Source organism: Miniopterus natalensis, chromosome 11 (genome assembly GCF_054644295.1).
Source record: "Miniopterus natalensis isolate mMinNat1 chromosome 11, mMinNat1.hap1, whole genome shotgun sequence".
NCBI classification, from domain to species: domain Eukaryota; kingdom Metazoa; phylum Chordata; class Mammalia; order Chiroptera; family Miniopteridae; genus Miniopterus; species Miniopterus natalensis.
In genome coordinates this window covers 45,384,913-45,401,281 of record NC_142091.1, presented here as the reverse complement: position 1 = coordinate 45,401,281, position 16,369 = coordinate 45,384,913, and positions in this window count along the sequence as shown.

Sequence of the window (16,369 nt, the reverse complement as noted above, 5' to 3'; positions counted from 1 at the left end):
CTGATGGAACAAAAATAATTGTGGCACCTAACTGGTACAAGTAGTCATTGTATTCTTCATCACCAGACATGGGAGGGGAAAGCCAGTTTCACATAAGAAAGTCCTTGATTAAGTGGTAAAAATTATTGTCATTAAAATATTAATTTTAATATTGTATGACAAAATTAGAAGTATATATAAAGCATTTTTGTTGAATACCAAAATATAATGGTTGAGTTGGAAGCTGAATTAGTTACTTTTTTTCATGAAGCACCATTTGTTCTTTTTTTTTTTTTTTTAAAGATATCTGTGTTGATTTCAGAGAGAGGAAGGGAGAGGGAGAGAGAGAGAAAGATCAATGATGAGAGAGTCATTGATCGGCTGCCTCCTGCAAGCCCCCCACTGGGGATCAAGCCCGCAACCTGGGCCTGTGCCCTGACCGGGAATCAATCCGTGATCTCCTGGATCCTAGGTCAATGCTCAACGCTGAGCCACGCCCAGCTGGGCCACCATTTGTTCTTGAAAGAACAACAGACAAACCATAGTAATTCAGACTTGGGTATCTGGCAGACATTTTCTCAAAAATGAATGAAGTGAGCCTGTCACTGCAAGGAAAATAGCCAACAGTACTGGTTGCCAATGATAGCATTCTAGCATTCAAGAGAAAATGAGATTTTTGGAAAACTTGTATACACCTCCATAAAACCTGATATTGTCCTAATACTTAAGGCTTTTTTTTATGATATCAGTGGCATTATTGACAAATGTGATTTATTGATATTGTATAATTAAAGGTATCAACATATGAAAAATCTGCTTTAATTCAGTGAGCCAATATTTTCCAAATGACCGATGTATGATGTTACAAAATCATTCACGGGTAATCGAAAATTTTAAGGCGCAAAATAGATCACTCGATTTAAACGTAATAAAATACAAAACATTCACTGCTAAGGTTTCAGATTCCACATTTGAACTATCCTTGAAGAAACTTGCATTTGTCAAGTTTTGGTGTTGTAGCAAAGATTACTCACATTTCTCTGAACAAGTTATTAGAACAGTCCTCTCTTTTCTAATTACATATCTGTATGATGCTGGACACTCTTCATATACTCCAACCAAAGAAATATATTATCAAAGATTGACTGTAGAAGCAGATGTGGGAATCCAACTGTCTTCTATTAAGTAGTTATTAAAGAAATTTGTAAAAAATGTGAAACAATCACAATCTTCTAATTTTTTGTTTTGAAAAACATAATTTTTTATAAAATATGTTATTTACATTAACATGTATTGGGTTTGTTATTTTAAAATAAATAAATAAATGTTTTAATTTCTCTAATTTTAATTTCTAACATAGGAGCTATCAATAGATAGCTATCACAAACAAAAGCTCTTCAAAATTCTCAATAATTTTAAAAATGTAAATGGTCCTGACACCAATTTTGGAGGCTCAGTGCTGCATTCACTCAATGTTTGCTATAGCTGGTTCCTACCTTCCCCAATAAAAAGTAGATGAGGGGACAGGAAAGGGAACACTGATAGCGTCCCAACTACAACCAAAGTGGGAGGGAGGGTGATGCATCACAGGGTGTCATGAGGGTAACTCTCCTCACACTTTTCATCAGGCTGAAGCCCTGAGGGAACATGGGTACCCCTGAGATCCATCAGTAAATGCTGGAAGTGAGAGTTTAAGAGCAGGTTTGGGAAGCAAATGAATGGGTTTCCATATAACTCATTCACACATGGAACTGCTGGCCTGGCCCCATACATATTTGAGAAAAGTGGGAAAATCAGATAAATAACCTAAAACGAAAAGAAAGAAAAAAAAAAAATCTGATTTCAGTTTGACACCCCTCCCCCCGGCCCTTAGGCAAACATACTATGAGTGTGCACATTGCAGCAGGCACTTCCTTCTTCTAGGAATCATAAGATCAGACCAGGGCCCTGGCCTGGCTGTGAAGATGAGGAATTGGCCCGGTCGGGCGTGGCTCAGCGGTTGAGCGTGGACCTGCGATCCAGGCGATCGGGGTTTGATTCCCAGTCAGGGCACATGCCCGGGTTGCAGGCTCGATCAATGACTCTCTCATCATTGATGTTTCTATCTCTCTCTCTCCCCTCCTGTCCTCTCTCTGAAATCAATAAAGATATATTTAAAAAAAAAAAAAAAAGATGAGTAATTGGTGATGTGCAGGGTTTCAAGACACAGGCAAAGCCTCAGGACAGCCACTCAGATTCTCAGAGATTATGATGGTTAAGCATTTAGCTGTCTATTTAATCAGCAAGAGCTAAGTGTATTCACCAAGGCTTTGTGCATTTACCACCAAGAAAAGGTTGGTGTTGGATTAAAAAATAAAATTTAAATATAAATGGACCTGCTACAAAACATGCTCTCTTTCAGACTGTCACAAATTTTCTTTCCCTTTTAGAAGTGACTTCTTATTCTCAGCCTAGTGAAGAAATCACTAAATCAGTGCTAAGGTTCAGTAAATTGATAATGCTTCGACAATTCCGAGAACACAAAAAAACCATTCTACAAAAATTATCAGTGAAATGACTTCACTTTCCAAAATATCCAATATAGCTTAGTGAAGAGTTACAAAATTAACGGCTTTTCTATCTCTATTCTGGTGACTTAATTTGACATTTTTAAAAGCACATTATTGATGGAGTTATGAGTCCTGGAAGAACTAGAAAAATGGCTCTCACTCACTCATTCACTCACTCACCATTCACTCAGACACCGCAGGGTGGGACTGAAAGTTCCCAGCCTCTGATCACACCTTTGGTTCCCCTGGCAACCAGCACCAGCCAGAGGTGCTTTCCAAATGCCACCTGATTAACACAGACTCGGGTGTGGTTGAAAGGGTTTTATTATATTAAGACATCTTTATCGCTCTTATCATGTGGGAAATTCTAAGACTGCCAGAAATGAGGAAGAAAACCAAATACTTGTTTTATATTGTAAGTCACAATATCACAGCGGGTCACACATGGCAATCTGTTCCAACATTCCCACCGACTTCACCTTTGGAACCCTTCCATATGTTAGGCTAGGGAAGTTCTGGTACCAAATTTCAATGAATGTGGGCTATCACTGGTCCAAAATTCAGTCATCCAAGCTAGTAGAGTCATTTCTAGCTTTAGCTAAAACATTAAATCCATAATATCTGGTAAGTGTACCCATATCAATATATCAAACCTGATACAATCCTGTTCTTTTTGAACTGACACCCTTAAAAATCTATTCTACAAAAACACATATTTCCTGAATTTCTACTTACATGAATTATCAAACTCCTGCAGTTACTTTGAAGTATAAGCAGTTTTCTTCCCAGGTCAGAATCGTCATTGTTTCTGCGTAAGCATGCTATGATCTGACTCTAGTTTAGGTCTAGCATAGGAAATAAAGGACAGTGAGTATGGGTCCTGAGGAGAAAAAGCCTCCCCTTGTAAGGCAACTGCCTCAGGTGAGGGGATTACAGAGCCTTCAAGAAGGAAAAGTTGGTCTTCTCAGTCATTAAGAAGAGAGGCTGCTTCTGCTTGCGTAGAAAGACATGGGCATTTAGCTTCACCCAAGTCCGATTCAAGTCTTCAAACTCCACCTATTCCCAATGACCTAATTGTCACATAAACAACTTGGTGAGCCTGTGAATTCAATTTCTATTATAATTCTGCAGCTCATCCAGTCATATTTTTAATTAAGCTATAAGAAATAGGAGACTTTTTAAGGGTTACCATAAAAGTTCCCTGATTGCCCGAATGTGACTAGAGCTTAGACTTTAAAGCCTTGAGCTTGTCATTTTCTGTCAGTTTTCTAGTACAGTCATAAGATATATCCCACCCCACAGTCCTTGCTGTCATCACTCCCACCATACTGGTTAAATGCAACATCCACTTGATCTCAAAGGCAAGTACTTCAATAGGTATTTCTTCCCAAGCAACCACAGGTCACACTTTAATTAATAATGATCTTACTGTATGTTATAAATTACCAGAATCCTGACAAAGAGCTAAATATTTCATTCAAGGCCAAGGCCATCAACAAACCAATTCCAGGACCCTATCTTTGAGAAATAGAAGGATTAAGTAGCACTGAGCTGGCCCCTACAGCTGACCCTCGCTATGCAAGGGTCCAGTCAGGAAAAGAAACCACACTAGGTATTTCAGCAGAGGGAAATTGGTTACCAGCGTTAAAGGGCCGAAAAGGCACACAGTAAATGCTGAGGTCACCTAGAAATAATAACCTCAGGACGCAGCTACCACCTCGAGGGCTGCAGGAACAAGAGGACAATGAACTAACCAAAAGCCTAGAAGCCCAGAACAGAGCCCCACAGAGCTAGGGATCGACCCCTGAGGAGGGCAGAGCCGCCTGACTGCTGCTGGCAGTCCCTGGGATGCAAGGAGGCCGCTTCCAGCCGTGCTCAACGGCGCCGGGCTGGCGGCTGGAACCAGCTACCATGTTGGGGTGAAGTGCCACTGCAAGTAAACTGACCTGCAAGCAACGCTGCTAACAAGAGGAGGGGTTCTCCCCTCCTCCAGTCTCCCAGGCTCCCTCTAGTGCCCCCTGTTGGCAGAAGCCACCTGACAAAGGAGTCTGGGAAAGTTCGCGGAGCGCTAGCCCCGGAATCCCAGAGTAGAGAAGATGAATTTGGAGCTAAGAGACAACAGGCAAATGACTGGCCTAGATGGTGTTTATGCCCAGTGTTTCTTTATGACTAAGTGGGGTTTATCCCAGGAATACAAGATTAGTTTAACATTTGAAAATCAAGTAAAACAGCACTTTTCAGCACTTTTCATCTCATGGCACACATAAACTAATTACTAAAATTCTTCAGAACACCAAAAATATATTATATTTTTTGCCTATTTGACCAAAAAAAAAAGGTATAATTTTGATTGGCTCACACTGGACCGCTATTGATGTATTTGGTTGTTGCCATTTTCTTATTTGACCATCTAAGGGAAAAGAGGTCAGTGCCCCAGACTAAATAATCAGGTACTGCATGTTTTAAAAATTCTTGCAGCACACTGGTTGAAAATCGCTGAAGTAGAACATAGTTTTTCATAGATTATTAAGCTAACAGGTGTTTTTTTAAATTCAAGTGTAAGGTCTTAGTAGTTTAGCTAATTGTGAAAATAAACATATGGCCTTTTAACCTCTGTACTTTCTCTTTGGAAAGATCACTTAATATTTCAGTTATTGGAAATAAAATAATGTAACACTAGTCAATTATCACTGCTTTGTCATAAGTCACACTGCTTTGTCTAGTAGTCCTAGATACTGGAAGTTTTCTACCCACAAAGCCCAGTAAACTCTGTCACTGTGGTCTGTATATATGTTCTGTTCTTTGTTTTGCCTTTAAATAAAAAAGCCTCTTTTGTTTAAAAAAGAAAATAGATTACTGCACTTTAAAGTATATAAGTTTTGTCCCTTTTTATACTAGCAATGAATACATGGCACCAAAACTAAAATTAAAAATACAGTACAATTTACAATTGCTCAAAGAAAAAAAAACTAATGAAATTTTTAGGTGAAAATCTAACAAAACGTTCACAAGATGTATATGCAGAAAACTACAAAATGCTGATGAAATAAGTCAAAGATGATCTAAATAAATGGAGAGCCGTGACACATTCATCAACTGGAAGACTCACCACAGTAAAGATGTCAATTTTCCCCAAATTTATACAGTTTTATACAGTGTGAGCCATTCCTATCAAAATCCCAGCAAGATTTCTTTTTTTGCAAATATAGACAAGATTATTCTAAAATTTATGTGAAAGGGTGAACAGCTAAAACGGTTTTGAAAAAAGATAGAGTGGGAAAAAGTCTGCCCAGTTTCAGCAGTCAGGACTACAGTATATGGCATTGGTAGAGGGACAGACTCAGAGATCAATGAAATTAAATAGAGAACCCAGAAATACACTTACAATAAATATATCCATGTGATTTTTGACAAAGGATCAAAAGCAATTCAATGGAAGAAAGAGATCTTTTTCAACAAATGGTGGTAGAGCAATGGGACATAATAGGCAGGCAAGGGACTAGGACCTTGCCCTAAGTCACACCTTATGAAAAAATTAACTCAAAATGGATAATAGGCTTAAATATAAAATGTAAAGCTATAAAAACTTTAGAAACAAAATGCAGGAGAAAATCTCCGGGATCTGGGGCTAGACAGAGAGGTCCTAGAGAACACAAAGGCATGATACATAAAAGGAGAATGTGCTAAAGTTAACTCCATCAGATTAAAGCTCTGCCCTGTGAAAGCGCACGTGAAGAGAACAGAAACACAAGCTACCGAGTGGGAGAAGATATTTGCAAACCACTTATTGAACAAAGGACCAGTATAAACAAGACATGAAGAAGACTGCATAAAGAAGTCTCAAAGCATCAGTAAAAACAATTAGAAAAAATACAGAACACAGACATGAAAAGACATTTCATCACCGAGAAGATGCAGGTAGCAAATAAGTGCATGCTAAGCTGTTCAGCGTCACTAGCCACCGGGGAAACGCAAATTGAAACCGCAATGAGACATCGCCGGTACCGACGGGTACGCCTAAAACACAAAACGGAGACATTAGAAGCTGGCGAGGATACGAAGAAACTGGGTCACTCGTGCACTGCTGGCGGGAATATGAAGTGGTACAGAGAAACTGGAAAACAGTCCGGCAGTTTGTTAAAAAACAAGATATGCAACTACCATGCTCTATATTCATGCAATTACACTCGGGCATTTATCCCAGGGAAATGAAAACCCATGTTCACACAGAAACCCACACAGATACATTTATAGCGCCTTTATTTATAGTAGCCAAACACTGGAAGTTACCCAGATGTCCTTCAACAAGCGAATGACTAAACAGACTGTGACACATCCATACCACGGAACACTGCTCAGCAATAAAAAGAAACAAATGCTCAGTACACAGTCTGGGTGGATCTCCACAAAATTATGCTACATGAAAAAAATCTAATCTCAAAAAGGTTGCATACTATATGGTTCCATTGTATGATTCTATTTGTATAACGTTCTTGAAATAACAAAATTATAAAAATGTAGAATAAATTAGTGGTTGCCAGGGATTAACTAGGGGTGGGGTCAGGAGAGAAGTGAATGTGACTATAAAAGGGCAACACGAGGGATCCTCGTGATGGAAGTGCTCTTTTTTGTTATATCATTGTCAATATCCCGGTAATGATGCTGTACTATAGTTTCGCAAGATGCTACCAAGGAAAAGTGGGTAAAGGGTACATGACATCTCTCTGTATTATTTCTTACAAGTTCATGTGAATCTATAATAATTACCAAAAAAACCCTTCAACTTTTTAATCTATAAAAAGAAACTAAAAAGTAATAGCAGTCTAGTTTAGGAGTGAAAAGTATAAAGTGGGTACATGTACAGAAGAAACAAGATGGTCCCTGGCTGGTTTGGCTCAGTGGTTAGAGTGTTGGGCCCTCGGACTGAAAGGTCTGGGATTCATTTCTGGTCAAGGGCACGTACCTCGGTTGCAGGTTCGATCCCCAGCCCCGGTCAGGGTGTGTGCAGGAGGGAGCCAATTGATATGTCTCTCACATTAATGTTTCTTTCTCTCCCTTCCACTCTCTCTGAAAAGCAATGGAAAAAATATCCTCAGGTAAGGATTTAAAAAAAAAAAAGAAACAAGAATGGCAGAATATTGATAACTGCTGAAGCTTGGAAATGGGTACATGAAGGTTTACAATTATTCTGTTTATTTGTGTATGTTTGATTCTTCCATAACAAAAGGAAAATAAAAGAGAAACAGGGAGAAAGAGAGACGTAATAAGCATGTCGACCAAATAAATAAATAAAACAATAACTCTTGTTTTATTGACAACAAATAGTCAGAAAAATCCTACTCATTATAGCAACCATAACTATGAAATACCAGGGAATTAACTTTGTGAGAAATGATAAGATTTAGGCAAATAAAACTACCTAAGTACATCGAAAATTTTAAAAGAAGATCTAAATAATGGGCCTAAATAAATGGAAAAACACACAATGCTCAAGGATGAAAAGACTCAATATTACAAAAATGCCAACTCTCCTACATTAACCTATAAATTAAGTCCAATTCCAACAGTATTATTTATAGAATCTGAAAAATGTATTCTAATATTATGATCAAAGAAAAAAATGCACAAGCTATCACCCTGCAATTTAGAGAAGAAAAAATAATGAGGGAGAGCTTTCTGCATCAGATATCAAAATGGATTATAATGCTGTGTAAATAGAAAAAATAAAATAATGCAATATTAATATAGAAACAAGCAAATAGCTCTGTCTAGAGAGAATCAAAAACTATAAATATTTGATATTATGGTATCTCAAATCCTTGGGATTAAAATGAACAAGCTAGCATATGATTTGAAACAACTGGTTAAACATTTGGAAAAATACTGAAGTAGATCCCTTTCTTTGGCTATTCAGAATAATATACTCCACAAGGATTAAGGAGCCCTTGGTACTTCTAAAAAGAAAAGAAAAAATAAGAGGATGCTTTTTTATAATCTTAGGGTAGACATAGTGGAAGAATTTCTGTCTTAAAACAACACACAAGTCCCAGAAGCCATAAATGGACAGATTGATTTCACAAATATTAAAAAGGTTTCCTTAGAAAAAAATTAACAATGTCTTAAAAGATAAACAGTAAGCTGGGAGAAACATGCCCTAGCACAGCCTTCATAATCATAATGTTTTAAGAGATTAAAAAATCAGTAAAATTGAAAAATCAGTAAGAAATAGAAAATCACCCAATAGGGAAAATGGAGAAGCCTCTGAACAGGCAAATCACAGGAGGGTAAATATGAATGGTTGATAACCTTATAAAAAAATGCTTGACCTTATTAATAATCAAGAAAATGCTAATTAGCCCAGGCCGTGTGGCTCAGTGGTTGAGCATCAACGCAAGAACCTGGAGGTCACAGCTGGATTCCTGGTCAGGGCACATGCCCGGGTTTCGAGCTCAATCCCCAGTAGCAGGTATGCAGGCGGCAGCCGATCAGCGATTCTCTCTCATCATTGATGTTTCTATCCCTCGCTCCCTCTCTCGTCCTCTTTGAAATCAATAAAAACACTTTTTAATGCTAATTAATATGAGTTTTTAATATATCAAATTGCAAGCTGTAGACAGACTGATAACATACAAAATAATGTTGTCATAGATATGGGAGATAGGCACTTTTACGTGCTCTTTTACGAAAGTATAAATTGGTACAGGCTTTGCCCGGCACGATTTAACACATATTCTTTCAGGCTTCAAGTTTAAGCCAATGATTCCACGTAAGGAATCCAACCCACAGAAGTAAACACTCAGGTTCACAAAGGTATACAGTCAAGGGCTTTTATTGTAGCATCGTTTCTAATGCTGAAGGGTTAGAAACAACCTAAAAATATTTCCATAAGACAATGATTAAATAAACTATGTAGAATACTCTGCAACTGTTAAAAAGAAAGTGAGTTTTATACGCTGACAGGAAGATTCCTTCAAGACATATTGATATGGGCAAAATATGTTACAGAATAATTTATAAAATATGTATATCAAATAATTATATGCATTTGTATGTGTACATATATATCTGTATATACGAAAAAATCTATTAACCGTGATTACCTTTGGTGAGTAAAGGGAATGGGAGGAATGGAAGGAGATACAATAAGGTTATACTTATTTTTTTATTTAATTTGGCATTTAAAATGATAAGAATAATTTCTTGTGAAATGTTTGTAACTACAGGTTTTTAAAGATGCATGCTACTTGGGAGGCACTCAAAGCTTCTCGGAGCAATGGTACTATATAAATCTAGGACACTGGTATTATCATTGTTATTATCAGCATCCTTTCCCTTTCACAACCATCAACACTGATATGCCTTCCATCAGAGAAATTTAAACAAGATTTACAAATAGAGTTCATTTATTCACAGAACACACCTTCCAAGCAAGGCTATAATTCCAAAATACAGACATAATAAATGACTTGCCCAGATTTTCAAACAAGCCAGGAAATGATCCAGGGCCAGGATTCCACTCTTGTACAAATAAATGTATATGCACTGGCTCTCAGCACAGCACCATAAATAACCCATCCCTGGCATTTCAGTCTCTCCCCAAGTAATTGAATGTTTAAATGACTTGCAAACCTTCAAGATGGCTTTAAGAATTGTGTATGTCTGGCATTCTTTTTAAAGGAATGACTTTTAAAAGCTTAACATCAACCTTCCAAGGAAAGTAAAAGAGTAACATGAGTTTTCACCTTCTATAAAAGGACAACCCTAGAAGAACATTGTGCTTTTCTAAATAACAGCTCTGATCATATTATTTAGCCTAAGATCATTAACTTAGCAGGAGTACTCTAAACTGCATTACCCTAATTCTGAAAACTTTCTAAAGAAAAGGAAGACTCAAAGATACACATCAACTTCTCTAAGCCTGAGATTCCTCATTTGTAAAAAAGCAGGGAGGTATTCTTATTTCTCCCTGCTTAACTAATTGAACTGCCTTGGGGTTCAATAAAAGATTGTGACAGGTTTCTCTGGTGTGACTCAGTGGTTGCATGTCAACCTAGGAACCAAGAGGTCACGGTCCGATTCCCGGTCAGGGCGCAGGCCGGGTTGCGGGCTCGATCCCGGTGGGGAGCGTGCAGGAGGCAGAGTATGGGATTGATGTTTCTCTGCTGTGTCTCTCATCCATGATGTTTCCCGGATGTTTCTCTCGTCGATGTTTCTATCTCCCTATCCCTTTCCCCGCCTCTCTCTCTAAAAATCAATAAAAACATTTTATAAAAAGATTGTGAAGGTGCTCTATAAAATATGAAGTTCTAGGTAAATTATTACTTATGTATGAACCTGAATTCTTGATACAAGTATAATTCCTGGCCCCTGCCCACCCCAACGTGAGAAGACATCTGATTCGCCATATTCAAGCCTCTCAATCTGTAGCCTAATAATTTGTTTTTTCTAGGCTAACAGGTCTCAGCTGCAGTGTCTAAAAAAGGAGTGTGTGGCCTTTACTTGTGAGGTATGTCACGATTTAAACTGATAGTGCCTTAGGCCTTTTATAAAGAAGATTATACTAGAATGTGAATCAGTGCAATAGCTGCCATAGTCCTTTTCTGAGTGAACTGCCCCATCCTTCAGCTTCTGCTTCTCACATGATCTTTCCTCAACCACAGTCAGAGCTGAACGAAAAGGTGGGCAGTTGGGCACTAAAATATCACTGGAATAATTAGTAACTATGGCAACAATCAAGGTTCCCACAGGCAAAGTCTTGCACAGGTAGAAGAATATGAATGTGCCCCTGCTATTCTTATTACATACCAGTTTCTATACCAAGTGCTTTACACATATGATTTCATTTAAACCAAGAAATTACTGTATATTATTGTTTTTAAGCCTTTTTTTCTGATGAGGAGATCGAGATGTGCCCAAGACTGCACGAGAGGGAAACAGTGGAGGTGCGATTTGAAACCAATCTTCCTCCAGGACCTACTCACTATGCTCACAGCCCTCCCTAAGACTAGCTAAGTCTGTCATCTGTTTTTGTGTCTTGCATTTATATAGTAACAATTAGACAAGACTCATCAGGCAAGTTAAATCTGAAACCAAATAATTTATGGATAGTGCTGTTGGCCAGAAACCAGTGATCCACTTTAGAAAACAAATTTCAAACCTCTCAATATGTTTTCAAAGATTGTGTCTGGTTCAGAAAAATTGCAAAAGAAAAGTGAAAAGAGAATATAAAGTATAAAAAAGTGAAATATATTGCCAAAATATTTCAAAATATTGACACTGCTTAGGGACCTGTCTATATCAACTGGTTTAAAATTAAGTTTTTCATTGCTTCATCAACTAAGTGTTGAACAAATATTTAAAGAACACTTTTGAAAGTGCATCAGTGAGAATTCGATTGTAAATAATAGATTTCACTCTAACTAAATTAAACAGAAAGGGATTTACTAGGAAGAATTAGGAATTTATAAAATCACTAGAAGGGCCCTAGTCAGTCTGGCTCACTGGTTAGAGCCCTGGCCACCAGACTGAAGGGTCCGGGTTTGATTCCCGGCCAAGGGCATGTACTTCAGTTGCAGGCTCAATTCCCAGCCCTGGTCAGGGTCAGGCGCATGTGGGAGGCAACCAATTGATGTGTCTCTCTCACATTGATGTTTCTCTCTCTCCCTCTCCCTCTCCCTCTCTCTCTGAAAAGCAATGGAAAAAATATCCTCAGGTGAGGATTAAAAAATAATAATAAATAAAAATAAAATAAAATCACTAGAAGGGCTAGTGGAACAGAGTTGAGGCTGCTCTTCCAAGAACAACTTTCAGACACTATTATAGAACTGGTTCAACATGGGCACCATGCTTCTCTCGCACTTATGGCACTGGGGAATTAGAAGGCCATCTGCATAGCTATTGACTCTACCAGAATCTGAATCAGCAAAAGAGAGGCCCATGAAATTTAGACTGGACAATGCTGGGACCTCTGCTAAAGCTGTCTCAGAAAAACCAACATCTGCCAGTGGAAATAACAGAAAGGATAGAAATACAGTGTCTACCTCAGAATGTTCACTTTTAACTTCCATATCTCACTAAGGTACAGTACATCTGTTTTACAAAAATTACGTTTCATGAATCCAAGCTAAATGAACTTCTGGGAAATGTAGTCTCTAGGTTTCCAGACTCAAGCAACAAGTCTTGAGTGCATCAATCTGTAATGTCAGCTACAACTGACACCAAATTATAAGAGCCAGCCGAGAGCACCCACCCATCTTGTTCCACCCCTGGCAACAGATCAGAGCAAGGGCTTGAAGAACGTAAGGGCAGCCCACCCAAAGACTGGCCAGTGGTAGCTGACCTGATGAAAAAACATTTCTTGGGCCCAGATTTCTGTCTTGGGATTGGGACACTGAAGGACTGAGCCAACAAACAGAGGGCTTTATAGGTTTTAGGTTAACTAGATTTGGGGTTGAAATGATGATGGGTTGTGTGTGAACAAATAGCATTATACACATAGTCCTTGAGAAATATGAAGGTAAATACCAAAGAAATGGCATCAAATCTTAAAAATCCGAAGAAAGGGCCAAGGAATTTTTTTGTTGTTTATAATTCTTTTGGTGTTATTTGAATATTTTAACTTTATGATTGTATTGCTAGGATAAAAATTAAAATTAATAACAAAACAACAAAATGAATGCCCCAAACTTGGGCCTTTAAGCCAGAACAACTAACTTACACATCACATGACCACTAGCTGAAGGGAGGGAGCTCCATTGAATCTATTCCTTACTTGCCTCACTGCCCACCTGCTATGCAGTCGAAAAAATAAATTTTAAATACAAACTAGTTTACTGAGAACTTTGAACGTCAAGCCAAGCAGTTGACCACTCCAGCAATAGGGATAGCTATGAGTAAAGGAATAACTTTAACATAGGTAGAGTGCTTAACTGTGTACAATGTAAATTTAAGAAAAATTGACGGCAGCCAGGAGATTGGTTAGAAGATCAAAAATAGGGTCCTGAACTAAGCTGATGACAGTGGAATTGGAGAGAAAAGGTTGGACAAAGAGGCATAACAATGGAGTAAGTTTGGTATCTCCCAATTTTCCAGAACCCCTTCCGTTTAGGGACTGCCCCTCACTCATTCCATAAGATTACGGTGGTGAATTAGAATAAACTCATGTTCTCAAAACTAAAGAAGATACACGACCCAAGTTGGCCACTGTCCTTCCCTGCAGTGTTTTGGTTCACAGACATAACGCAAAGGGAATCCAAGACCTTTCTGGGAACCTTTCTCCCAATGCTATTGGGGAAGATGCTTCTCTTTCACCGTAAATTTTGGGATGCCAGAGGCCATCACGCTGCCTTGCAGAGAGGGCCTAGCAAAACAGAGAGTCACACAGAGCCCTGACAGCATCATTTGAGTCACTGAACCCCTCTAAATCTGTGCCTATCAACTTTTTAGTAAAGTCAGCCAAAAAATTAACTTTCTTGCTTACGCATTGTATTTCTGTCATTTGCAACAGAAAGAGTGCTTATTAGCATAGAGTCAAAGATGGCTTAATTTACATATCAACAAAAATTTACAGTGTACCTGCCAAATGAATAGTTTTAACATCAAGTACAATGGGAGATAAGGAATTCTAAGACATGCTCCATAAGCCTTGAGATTTATTCTAGCTTTGTCACCAGTTATCAATGTGACATCAAAGTCATGTGATAGCTCTGGGATTCATTCTTCTCTTCCTTTAAAGGGAGGGACAAGGGGATTACATTGTATTATTTTCTAAAGATTTTATTCAATTCTAAAATGTTATTATTCTGTTCCATGACATGGAAGAATTAGTGAATCACTGAAGGTTCCAAAATATGGAAGACCGGTATGCAAAATGGATTAAATGCAAAGAGACTGGAAGCTTGCAAGACTGTGGCAATAATTTAGAAGAAACATTTGTTAAGCCAGGTCTAGAGAATACGGAAGAGTGATGGAAAGCTAAAACACCTTAGAAAAAAGTAACAATTTGATGCCTGAGTATGTGGAATAGAAGGAGAGTCAAGAGGGACTATGGGCGCCACGTTTCTAGTTTGGGATAGTAAAAAAACAATCTTCCGCAAAAATGAAGTCGTTGAGAAAGCCCAAGTACTGGTAGAAAATTAAAAGTTTTGAACATGCCGAATCTGAGCTGTTAGTATATATTCAAATAGAAAGTCTACAGACTGGAAAATCTAGAACTGATTCAAGTGGGAAGTCAGGGCTCTTGTTACATTTTTGAGGATCAGCGAACATAAAGGGAACAGTGAAAGCCCTGGAGTGAATAAAAGCTACAACAAAAACTGGTAATTGACATGCTAGTTTGTTAATAGGCGAAATATGTTAACGTTGTAAACTTGTATTTCTTGCCTTTAAGCTCAATTTATAAATCTTGTTGGTCTATTTAAAAATCTTGTAATCTTTGCATAAAAATATGGACACTGTCACTTATTCTCTATGATATAACTAATTCACAAGCTTAACAGACCAAATACTTTATAAATATTTAACATAATTTGCATACTCAACTAATCAAATTTTCTTAGATATTTTAAATTACAGCAACAATTGTAATATAGCTAACATCTAGCCAGTGAAATCTTTATAAGCACTTATGTAACTCTGGTAAATCTAATACCAGTAAGTCAATCTCATATATGTGATCACAGAATTCTCTTACATGTTTCACACATCTTAAAACATGACAAAGCACACACCACCATAATCATGACAACTTTCGCAGAAATTAAAACCCTACTAATTTCCTACCTTCGCATTAAAAGGTACCCGTTGTGGCAGACATGGGGATGGGCCACTCAGATCCTTTAAGAAAGGGCTTGCTGCCCTGCTCAGGGCCCTCGTGGGAGCTGCAGGTGGCCTCCAGCTCTCCGCTCACTCAGGGTCTGCCTGGGCTGCAGTCCGGCCCTCCCAGGGCCCACGCGTGCGAACCACTAACGCGAGGACGGTAAAGGGCGGGGGAGGGGCGGCGGGGGGGGGATGCTCTGACCTGCAACACTAGCTCCAGAGCTCCTTGTCTCATCATCTGCCTCTGGCAAACCTAACTTCGAACCAAATGAACTCATGCAACCAACATGAGCAAAATTACCATCTCGGACCTCCTATAGCAACTGCGGCTGCAAATGTGGAATATCAGTCGAAATTCTTGTCACTACTTCCAGTGATGATTTTACCTGAACCCCAGGTAATAAACTGAGCTCCTTTTTAATGGCCTACCTGCTTAGCCAAAATATTGTTGTAGTCTTATCCACAACAGTTTGCTACCTAAGTTTGCACGCACAAACCCCACCAAGACGCACATGGCTTGCAGTTCCCACAACCAGCACTGCCCCTAATCTAGGTAGGCTCTGTCACCAACTAGTTTTGGGAACCTGGGCAAGTTATCTACCAATCTGTGCTCAATTTCCTTATCTGTAAAATAGGGATAATTATCTGATAGGGTTGTTGTGAAGAGTAAATGCGCTATTACATTAAAAAGTGTGTGGAACAGCCCTGATCTGTGTGACTCCGCTGGGTGTCATCCTGTGAGCCAAGGCACATACCCAAGTTGCAGGCTCGATCCTGCAGGAGGCAGCAGATCTATGCTTTGCTCTCACATCAATATTTCTCTCTCTCCCTTCCTCTCTCTAAAAATTAATAAAAGTGTGGGGTTTTTTAAAGTGTGTAGAACAGTCCCTGGCCCAGACTTTGTATCAATGCTAGTTACAGTATTATCATTATTGACCTGAGTTCTACATTGTCTACATATTTTCTCATCTATTTCAGCAACCAACAGTCTGTATAATTTATTGACAGCAATTACAGAAAAAATT